The sequence below is a fragment of the Arachis duranensis genome, chromosome 5 (assembly GCF_000817695.3).
Source record: "Arachis duranensis cultivar V14167 chromosome 5, aradu.V14167.gnm2.J7QH, whole genome shotgun sequence".
NCBI lineage: Eukaryota > Viridiplantae > Streptophyta > Magnoliopsida > Fabales > Fabaceae > Arachis > Arachis duranensis.
In genome coordinates this window covers 50,506,537-50,517,374 of record NC_029776.3, presented here as the reverse complement: position 1 = coordinate 50,517,374, position 10,838 = coordinate 50,506,537, and the positions used below count along the sequence as shown (strand labels likewise).

Sequence of the window (10,838 nt, the reverse complement as noted above, 5' to 3'; positions counted from 1 at the left end):
GTTTTTAGAATGGACCATATTAGATATATTCTATTATGGTCTATCTGAGTTTTCCAAAATGACATTGGACCATTCTGCAGGTGGATCTATCCACCTAAAGAAAACGCCTGCAGAAGCTCAAGAACTTATTGACATGGTTGCAAATAACCAATTCATGTACACTTCTGAGAGGAATTCCATGAATAGTGGGACGCCTCAAAAGAAGGGAGTTCTTGAAATTGATGCTCTGAATGCCATATTGGCTCAGAACAAAGTGTTGACTCAGCAAGTCAACATGATCTCTCAGAGTCTGAATGGATGGCAAAATGCATGCAATAGTACTAAAGAGGCATCTTCTGAAGAAGAAGCTTATGATCCTGAGAACACTGCAATGGCAGAGGTGAATTACATGGATGAACCCTATGGAAACACCTATAATCCCTCATGGAGAGATCATCCTAATTTCTCATGGAAGGATCAACAAAAGCCTCAACAAGGCTTTAATAATGGTGGAAGAAATAGGCTAAGTAATAACAAGCCTTTTCCATCATATTCTCAGCAACAGACAGAGAATTCTGAACAGAGCCCCTCTAACTTATCAAACATAGTCTCTGATCTGTCTAAGGCCACTTTAAGTTTCATGAATGAAACAAGATCCTCCATTAGAAATTTGGAGGCACAAGTGAGCCAGCTGAGTAAGAAAATCACTGAAACCGCTCCCAGTATTCTCCCAAGCAATACAGAAGAGAATCCAAAGGGAGAGTGCAAGGCCATTGATGTAATCAATAAGGCGGAATGCACAAGGGAGGAGAAGGACGAAAATCCTAGTGAGGAAGACCTCCTGGGACGTCTCTCAAGCAAGAAGGAGTTACCTATTGAGGACCTAAAGGAATCTGAGGCTCATATAGAGACCATAGAGATTCCACTAAATCTCCTTCTGCCATTCATGAGCTCTGAAGACTATTCTTCCTCAGAAGAGGATGAAGGATGTGACTGGAGAGCAAGTTGCTCAATATCTAAGAGCTATCATGAAGCTGAATGCCAAGTTGTTTGGTAATGAGACTTGGGAAGGTGAACCTCCCTTGCTCATTAGTGAACTAGATACATTGGTTCAGCAAACTCTACCTCAAAAGAAACAAGATCCTGGGAAATTATTAATACCCTGTACCATAGGCACCATGACCTTTGAAAAAGCTCTGTGCGACCTGGGGTCAGGCATAAATCTTATGCCACTCTCCGTAATGGAGAAACTAGGGATCATTGAGGTACAGCCTGCCTTATTCTCATTACAATTGGTAGACAAGTCAGTAAGACAAGCTTATGGATTAGTAGAGGACATGTTAGTAAAGGTTGAAGGCCTTTACATCCCTGCTGATTTCATAATCCTAGACACTAGGAAGGAAGAGGATTAATGCATCATCCTTGGAAGACCTTTTCTAGCCACAGCAGGTGCTGTAATAGATGTTAACAGAGGAGAATTAGTCTTTCAATTGAATGGGGACTACCTTGTGTTTAAGGCACACTGCCATCCCCCTGTAACAAAAGAGAGTAAGCATGCAGAGCTTCTCTCAGTACAGAGTCCAAAAGAGCCCCCACAATCAAACTCTAAGTTTGGTATTGGGAGGCCACAACCAAACTCTAAGTTTGGTGTTGAGAAGACCCCACATTCAAACTCTAAGTTTGGTGTTAGGAAATCTTCATCATGCTCTGAACTTCTCTAAGGCTCCATGAGAGCCCACTGTCAAGCTAGTGACATTAAAAGAGCGCTTGTTGCGAGGCAACCCAATTTTTATTTATCTAATTTTCTTTTTATTTTATTGTTATTTTATGTTTTAGTAGGTACATGATCATGAGAAGTCACGAAAAAAATATTAAAATTAAAAACAGAATAAAAAATAGCAGAGGAAAAATCACACCCTGGAGGAAGTACTTACTGGCGTTTAAACGCCAGTAAGGTGCATCTGGCTGGCGTTCAACGCCAGAATAGAGCATGGATCTGGCGCTGAACGCCAGAAACAAGCAACATCCTGGCGTTTGAGCTCCAGGAATGTGCCCTGAGAAAAGCTGGCACTGAATGCCAGTAACAAGCATGGAACTGGCATTCAACGCCAGAAACATACTGCACATGGGCGTTGAACGCCCAGAACATGCATCACTTCGGCGTTTAAATGCCAGAATGGTATGCTAAGGCATTTTACATGCCTAATTGGTGCAGGGATGTAACTCCTTGACACCTCAGGATCTGTGGACCCCACAGGATCATCTCATGATCTGTGGATCCCACAGGATCCCCACCTAACATATTCTCCCCTCTTCTCAACATTCATTCTCTCTTTCCAATAAACACTCTTACCCAAAACCCTTCACCAATCACCTCAATCTCTCTTCACAATTACCCCATCACCACTCACATCCCTCCACTCTTCCCCATAAACCCCACCTACCTTCAAAATTCAAAAATCTTTCCCACCCAAACCCACCCTAAATGGCCGAACCTACCCTCTCCCCCTCCCTATATATATCCCTCCATTCTACTTCATTTTCACACAACACAACCCCCTCTTCTATACCTTTGCCGAAACCTACACCTCCCCTTCTCCTCCATATTTTCTTCTTCTTCTTCTTCTTCTCTTCTTTCTTCTCTTGCTCGAGGGCGAGCAATATTTTAAGTTTGGTGTGGTAAAAGCATAAGCTTTTTGTTTTTCCATAACCATTGATGGCACCCAAGGCCAGAGAATCCTCTAGAAAAGGGAAAGGGAAGACAAAAGCTTCCACCTCCGAGTCATGGGAGATGGAAAGATTCATCTCTAAAGCCCATCAAGACCACTTCTGTGATGTTGTGGCCAAGAAGAAGGTGATCCCTGAGGTCCCTTTCAAGCTCAAGAAAAATGAGTATCCGGAGATCCGACATGAGATCCAAAGAAGAGGTTGGAAAGTTCTAACCAACCCCATTCAACAAGTCGGGATTTTAATGGTTCAAGAGTTTTATGCCAATGCATGGATCACTAGGAACCATGATCAAACTATGAACCCGAATCCAAAGAACTATTTTACAATGGTTCGGGGGAAATACTTAGATTTTATTCTGGAAAATGTGAGGTTGGCGTTCAACTTGCCCATGATGCAAGGAGATGTACGCCCCTACACTAGAAGGGTCAACTTTAATCAAAGGTTGGACTAAGTCCTTATGGACATATGTGTGGAAGGAGCTCAATGGAAAAGAGACTCCAAAGGCAAGCCGGTTCAACTAAGAAGACTAGACCTCAAGCCTGTGGCTAGAGGATGGTTGGAGTTCATTCAACGCTCCATCATCCCCACTAGCAATCGATCTGAAGTTACTGTGGATCGGGCCATCATGATTCATAGCATCATGATTGGAGAGGAAGTAGAAGTTCATGAAGTCATCTCCCATGAATTCTATAAAATAGCCGATAAGTCCTCTACTTTGGCAAGGCTAGCTTTTTCTCATCTTATTTGCCATCTATGTTACTCAGCTGGAGTTATCATAGAAGGAGACATCCTCATTGAGGAGGACAAGCCCATCACTAAGAAAATGATGGAGCAAACAAGAGAGCCCACTCATGGAGCCCAAGGGACGCCTGAGGAAGCTCATCACCAAGAAATCCCGGAGATGCCTCAAGGGATGCACTTTCCTCCCAACAACTATTGGGAACAACTTAACACTTCCTTAGAAGATTTGAGTTACAATGTGGAACAATTAAGGGTGGAACATCAAGAGCACTCCATCATTCTCCATGAAATAAGAGAAGATCAAAGGGCAATGAGGGAGGAGCAAAAAAGGCAAGGAAGGGACATAGAAGAGATTAAGGACATCATTGGTCCTTCAAGAAGAAGATGCCACTAAAGGTGGATTCATTCCTTGTTCTTATTTTTCTGCTTTTCGGTTTTTATGTTATGTGTTCATCTATGTTTCGTGTCTCTACTTCATGATCATTAGTAGTTAGTAACTATGTCTTAAAGTTATGAATAATTCCATTAATCCTTCACCTCTCTTAAATAGAAAATGTTTTTAATTCAAAAGAACAAGAAGTACATAAATTTCGAAAATTATCCTTGAATTTAATTTAATTATATTGATGTGGTGACAATACTTTTTATTTTCTGAATGAATGCTTAAACAGTGCTGATGCCAAGGCATCTAGGCCAGTTTCACTGACATTTTTTTACTGTTTTAGGGTAGTTTCATGCATTTTCCTAGTGAATAAGGCAAGTTTTGGGTGAAAATACACTTACACCTTCATTTAAGCAACTATTGTGAATTTTGCATGATTTCATGAGATTTTTGCCAGAATTGCATGAGAATTTGATGATGCATAATCTCATGACTTTGGCTAGAGCTTTGATGCACTTTAATTGCTTGATTTTAGGACAAATGAAGCATAGAAGAACCACGTTAGCTTTCACGTTAACTTAGTTAACGTGACTACTAACATGGGACGGCAAAGAGCTTGCAACATTAATGCGAAAAGTGATCACCAATAACGCCTGCGAAGCCATTCATAGCTTACGTTAAGTACCATGTTAACTTCGTTAACGTGGTACTTAACGTAGAAGAAAAAGAGGACTCCACGTTAACGAGAAACATGAACTCCAATAATATTTCTCCTCAACATTAGTGGTAAAAGTGAACACCACTAACGTTGGGAAACTAGGCAATACCCCACATTAAGAGTCACGTTGACTTAGTTAACGTGAACTCTAACGTGGAAGAGGATCAACAACGCCAACGTTAGTGACACTCACTTTTGTCACTAACGTTGGGAGATGGCTTCATTACTACGTTAAGAGCCACGTTAACTTAGTTAACATGGGTTCTAACGTAGGGACTTAAGGCAATTGGAGCGTTAGTGACAAAGGTGAGTGTCACTAACGCTCTCGAAGGTGATAGAGACCCACGTTAAGAGCTATGTTAGCCAAGCTAACGTGAAATCTAACGTAGGGGCAAGAGGCAAGCAACGTTAATAGGAAAAGTATTCCCATTAACGTTTGCGAAAAGGGGCACAAGCCAACATTAATGGGGAAAGTGTGTCCCATTAACGTTGGCCAAGGATTGAGTAAGAAACATTAGAAGTCACGTTAAGATCTCTAACGTTGGAATTAACGTGGGTATATAAGGGCGGAACGTTAGTGGAAAAAGTGAATGCCACTAACGTACTCGCACTCAAAATATTACCCAATGTTAATCTCACTAAATGCCCAAGCCTAATTCTTATTTCTCTGCAAGCTGGGCCCACTAAAGATGAGAATCGCTTTAACTCAAGGTCCATAGCCACATCCAAGACTTGAAGAACTCACTAGAAGATCATGAGGAGTAGTATAAATAGGAGTAGTTTTGAACTTGAGAGAAGCTTAGCACTTTAGGGAACTACTCTCTGCATATTTACTTTTCTGTACTTTTAGCATGGATTCTTCTTTTCTGCCATTTTTGATTCCTAGAGCTATGAACGACTAAACCCCTTTCATTGGGTTAGGGAGCTCTGTTGTAATTTGATGGATCAATTATAGTTTTCATTCTTCTTCTTCTTTCTTTTCTCTTGATCTTACTAGAAACTTTCGATCTTAATTCAATTGGTTATTTGTCTTGGAAAAGAAACTCTCCATAATTGGATCTCCTTTGAACCTTGGAAATGGGATGAGGAAATCATGCTAGAAATGCTTTCTCATGTTGGACCAAATTGGCGTTTGGATGGATATTGTGACATTTAATCCTTCCAACACTTTGATTTGGAAATACATGTGGTATAATCAGTGACCACACTTTCATCTCTTCCCATGAGCATTAAATCAAGGAATTGGGCAATTGTTCAAGCTTAGAGAGATTGGATTGCCAAGGAATTGGGATCCAATCACTTAAGATTGCCAAGGAGATTAATGAATGCATTGATTGGGGAAGAGATGAGAATGAACTTGATCTGGAGAATGCAACATCTCCTAAACCCAATGATCTCCTCATTTCTGATCTTACCCATTCTATTTACTTTCTATCATTTAATTTTCTGCTCATTATCCCAACTCCCCATTTAAGATTCTGCACTTTAATTTCTGTTATTTACTTTCTAGTCATTTAAATTTCTGCATCATAATCTAAATTCTGTTTAGCTCAACCAGCATATTCTTCTAACTAAAGTTGCTTGACCAATCAATCCTTGTGGGATTTGACCTCACTCTATTGTGAGTTTTACTTGACGACAATTCGGTATACTTGCCGAAGGGAAATTTGTTAAGAGACAAGTTTTCATGCATCAAGTTTATGGCGCCGTTGCCGGGGATTGATTTTGAATCAACAATGATTAAGTTAGAAGATTACTAGATTGAGCATTTTTTGGTATTTTTTTTCATTTTGTTATTCGTTCTTTTTATTCAGTCAATTTACCTTGGTTAGTTTTTAATTTCTTCCTCACCCCCTATACCCTCTCTATTTTCTGTTCTCTTAGTTGGTCATAATTCAACTTACTAACCTACTAACTGTTTGATAAATTGCATCACTCACACTGACTATTACTCTAACAAGAATAATCTTCACTATACCTCCTGTTGTGCAATCTGTTTGTTGTATGACAGGGAGAAGAGAAGGAGCTTCAACATCCTTTTGATTCAGAACCTGAAAGAACCCTTTGGAGACGACGAAGGGAAACAAGAGGAAAAAGGATTATTGGTGCTGAGGAAGCAGAGGAAGAGTATTTTGAACCTAACATGGAAGAGAATTTGGGGAATAACCATGAAGAGGAGTCTCATAATCAAGGCCATGCCAACCGTGCTGGGTAAGAAAGGAGGGTCTTAGGATCCTATATCAACCCTAATCCCAAAAACTGTGGGAGCAGCATTCAGAAACCCACCATACATGCCAACAATTTCGAGCTAAAACCCCAGCTAATCACTTTGGTGCAAAATAATTGCTCATTTGGAGGAGGTGCTCAAGAAGACCCTAACCAACACTTGACCACCTTCTTGAGGATTTGTGACACGGTGAAGTCCAATGGAGATGTCTATAGGTTGCTCTTGTTCCCCTTTTCACTCAGGGACAAGGCATCCAAGTGGCTTGAATCCTTTCCAAAGGAGAGCTTGACCAATTGGGAAGAGTTAGTGAACAAGTTTTTGGCAAGGTTTTACCCCTCTCAAAGGATCAATAGGCTAAGAACTGAGGTGCAGACTTTTAGACAACAAGATGGTGAGACACTTTATGAAGCATGGGAGAGATTCAAAGACTTGACAAGGAGATGCCCACCAGAGATGTTTAATGAGTGGGTTCAACTTCACATCTTCTATGAAGGTCTTTCCTATGAGTCAAAGAAGGCTGTGGATCATTCATCAGGAGGCTCTTTAAACAAGAAGAAAACCATTGAAGAAGCCATAGATGTCATTGAAACAGTTGCTGAGAATGATTACTTCTATGCCTCCGAAAGAAGCAACACTAGAGGAGTAATGGAGCTGAACCACATGGATACACTGTTAGCCCAAAATAAGATGATCACCAAGCAGCTAGCAGATCTTACCAAGAAGGTGGAAGAGAACCAAGTTGCAGCAACATCCATCTAACCAACCTTCTCAACCACCTAATCTCAACCCACCATCATTGACAGATGATAGGCTTTCAAAGATTGAGGCTCTACTTGAAAACATATGCAGAAAAGTCCAAGACAACAAAGTGTTTAAGGAAGAAGTGCGAGCTAATATTAAGAACCAAGGAGAAAACACCAAGAGATTGGAGTCCCAAGTAGGGTACCTATCTCAACAAATTCCCAAACCCACTGATGGATTCCCCAGTGATACAGAGAAGAATCCAAGAGGAGAAACAAAGAAAGTGAGATGGGAGGAATGCAAAATGATAACCACAAGTGATGAGAGTAGTATGAATGGAGTAGAACACCTTCAAAATAACCGAAAGGAAAGCCAGAAGGAAGGAAGCTGTGCAACTCAGCTTACATCCAAGGAAGAGCTAAAGAAGAAGGATGTATTGAACCCATATGCACCTTTTCCCCATAGGCTTAAAGGTGGTGTAGCAGGGAGAATGTACTCAAGGTTTCTTGATATGTTTGCATCTCTAAATGTAAATATACCATTCATTAAAGCCCTCCAACAGATGCCTTTTTACATCAAGTATATAAAGGAGCTACTAGCCAGAAAAAGTCCATTGAAGGGTGGACAAACAATCAAGATGAACAGAGATTGTAGTGCTCTCATTCAACCAGGGCCACCCACAAAGAAGGAGGATCTAGGGAGTTTCCACATTCCTTGTGCCATAGGAGAAACAATGATTGACAAAGGGCTTTGTGACTTGGGAGCAAGCATCAACCTAATGCCTCTCTCCCTCATGAAGAAGCTTCAAATCAATGAACTAACTCCTACTGATGTAATTATCAGATTGGCTGACAAAACTCAAAAACAAGCAATATGGGTGGTTGAAAATGTGCTGGTGAAGGTTGGGAGCTACTATCTTCCCACAGATTTTGTTGTTCTAGAAATGGATGAGAATCCTATTTACCCCATCATTTTGGGAAGACCATTCCTAGCCACAGCTAGAGCACTCATAGATGTAGAACGAGGAGAGTTAGTGTTGAGAATACATGATGAGCAGCTCACTTTCAATGTCTTTAAACCCTCACAAGAAGCAGATCATGAAGACAATAAGTTGATGGAGGAGCCAACAAGGAAGCACAAACAACACACTTGGAAGCCCCATTAGTTGAGAAGCCATATAGTCAAGAAGAACCATGTTCAAGGATGATTCAAGGGGAACCAGAACCATCAGAGTCATGCAAGATCAATAACAAGAATCCACTAGAGAAAGAATCCATAGAAAACAAGACAACATCAATGGAAACAAAGAAGAAAGTCCCAAGGAGATGGAGAAGCAGAAAGATACCTACAGAAGATTTCTCCCCAGGAAACGAACTCCTCAACAATTCCACTGGTAGCAATCACATTGCAAGAGGGGAGGATTTCAAACACCACCAACCACCTTGACAAGGGACAACCGTCAAGCTAATGACGTTAAAGAAGCGCTTCATGGGAGGCAACCCATGTTCTATGCTCTTCTTTTAATTCTCTAATAATAGTAACAAAACAATTTCCATGGAATTTCAATTCAACTTTGACAACTAATATAAAGTTCCCCTACATGCAACGTATAGTACATGATAAGTTTGGTGTTCAAACACATCAATTGAGGTTTGAACACACCCTATGAGGAAAATTCATTTCCCAAACTTGTTGCACCATGTGATCAAAAACAAGTTTGGTGTACTAACGTGCATGCTTGAAAAGCTTAATAATTGATTGAGTTGCATCCATGGAAAGCAAGAAAATAAAAAATAAAAAATAAATAAAAATTTCTTTTTAGTTCACATTTTTTTCCCACCAAAAATTTCAAATAACCCATAGCATTTTCTTTTCGTATGTAGGGAATCAAAAAGGACATTGATGGCACCTGATAGGACAATTGAGGAAGGGAAATACGGCCGCTACACTAAGGGAATTTCACACTTGTCCTCACAGGGAATGTCCTTGGAAGTGTTGCCATGCAGCATTGGGAGTGGACAATCTTGAGGACCGAACTAAAACCCCTTGGGAAGTAGTGTCTTGAAAGGATGAGAAAGAGTCATCTTGAAAACCAAATTATTCAATTCATAAATATGATGATCCTTGTGCTCATCTTGCACCAAACCCCAACCGTTTACCATCAAGACCGTGCAATTGATCTACACCATTCAACTACCACCAGCCATCTATATAAAGAACCTTCACCAATCCAGCCTCTCCAAAGATTCATCAAACGCACCTCTTCTCCTTTTTCTCAAAACACATTCCTTCAAGACTCATTCTACCTCAACCCAACCGAACTCCATCTTCAACCCTTTAACCTTTACTATTCAATTCTCAATCATGGCAGCATCAAGCTTCAAGAGGCGAAGGGGAAAGGAACCAATGGAGCAATCCTCCTTCGACACCGGGAGATTCAAGACAGCCTTCCATGAGATCGAGTTCGAGCGAATAAAGGACAAGAAGATACTGCCTGAATCAACCTTCCAGTTCGATGAAGATGAGTGTCCACAAATTCGGGAGAAGATTGAAAAGAGGGGTTGGGAAAAGCTCACTAACCCGGAAGCAAGAGCAAATGCAAACCTCATCAAGGAATTTTATGCAAATGTGGTTAGAGAAGACAAGACCACAGCCCCCACCTTCAAGAGTTATATAAGAGGAATAGAGGTGGATTTTAGCCCCAATGCAATCACTAGAGTTCTCTACTTGAAATCCCCACATTTTGTTGAGCTTGATTACCAAGAAAGAATAAAGAAGGGCGCCGACAATGATGAATTGGAAGAGATCGTGGGTGACATATGCATTGTGGGATATAACTGGGAAAGGTATTCAGATAAGAGACCCCGGTTCATCAGGAGAGGAGACCTCATCCCGGAAGCCAAGGGTTGGTTTGAGCTTGTGAGACGATCTATCCTTCCAATAGCAAACAATTCTGAGGTCAATATTACTCGAGCTACCATGGTACATTGCTTGATAAAGGGTGGAAGCATCAATGTGCACGAAATTATAGCTGAAAGAATCCAAGAATCAGCCAAGAAGAAGGATTCAGGTGCTAAACTTTGGTACCTTAGCACCATCCTTAGATTATGCATGAAAGCCAAGGTAGTCTTTGAGGACAGCAATCCAACTTGGATAGGTCTTGGGAGATCACTTACACTCCAACGCATAACCTATGTGACTCCAACTCAACAGTAGAAAAGACCCCATCTAAGGAAGAGGACATCAGAAGAAGCACAAGAAGAAGAGCCTCCCCAAGGAGAACCCCAACCCACGGAATATCATCAAGAAGGATATCATGA

General features: G+C 40.9%; 1 non-coding gene across 1 annotated transcript; it reads right to left on the bottom strand.

The window, feature by feature from the left end:
* Nucleotides 1–7,128: 7,128 nt before the first annotated feature.
* On the bottom strand, nucleotides 7,129–7,236 carry LOC127747898 (small nucleolar RNA R71). Its single transcript, XR_008009845.1, has one exon. It is a non-coding gene; the product is annotated as a small nucleolar RNA R71 (small nucleolar RNA).
* Nucleotides 7,237–10,838: the final 3,602 nt, after the last annotated feature.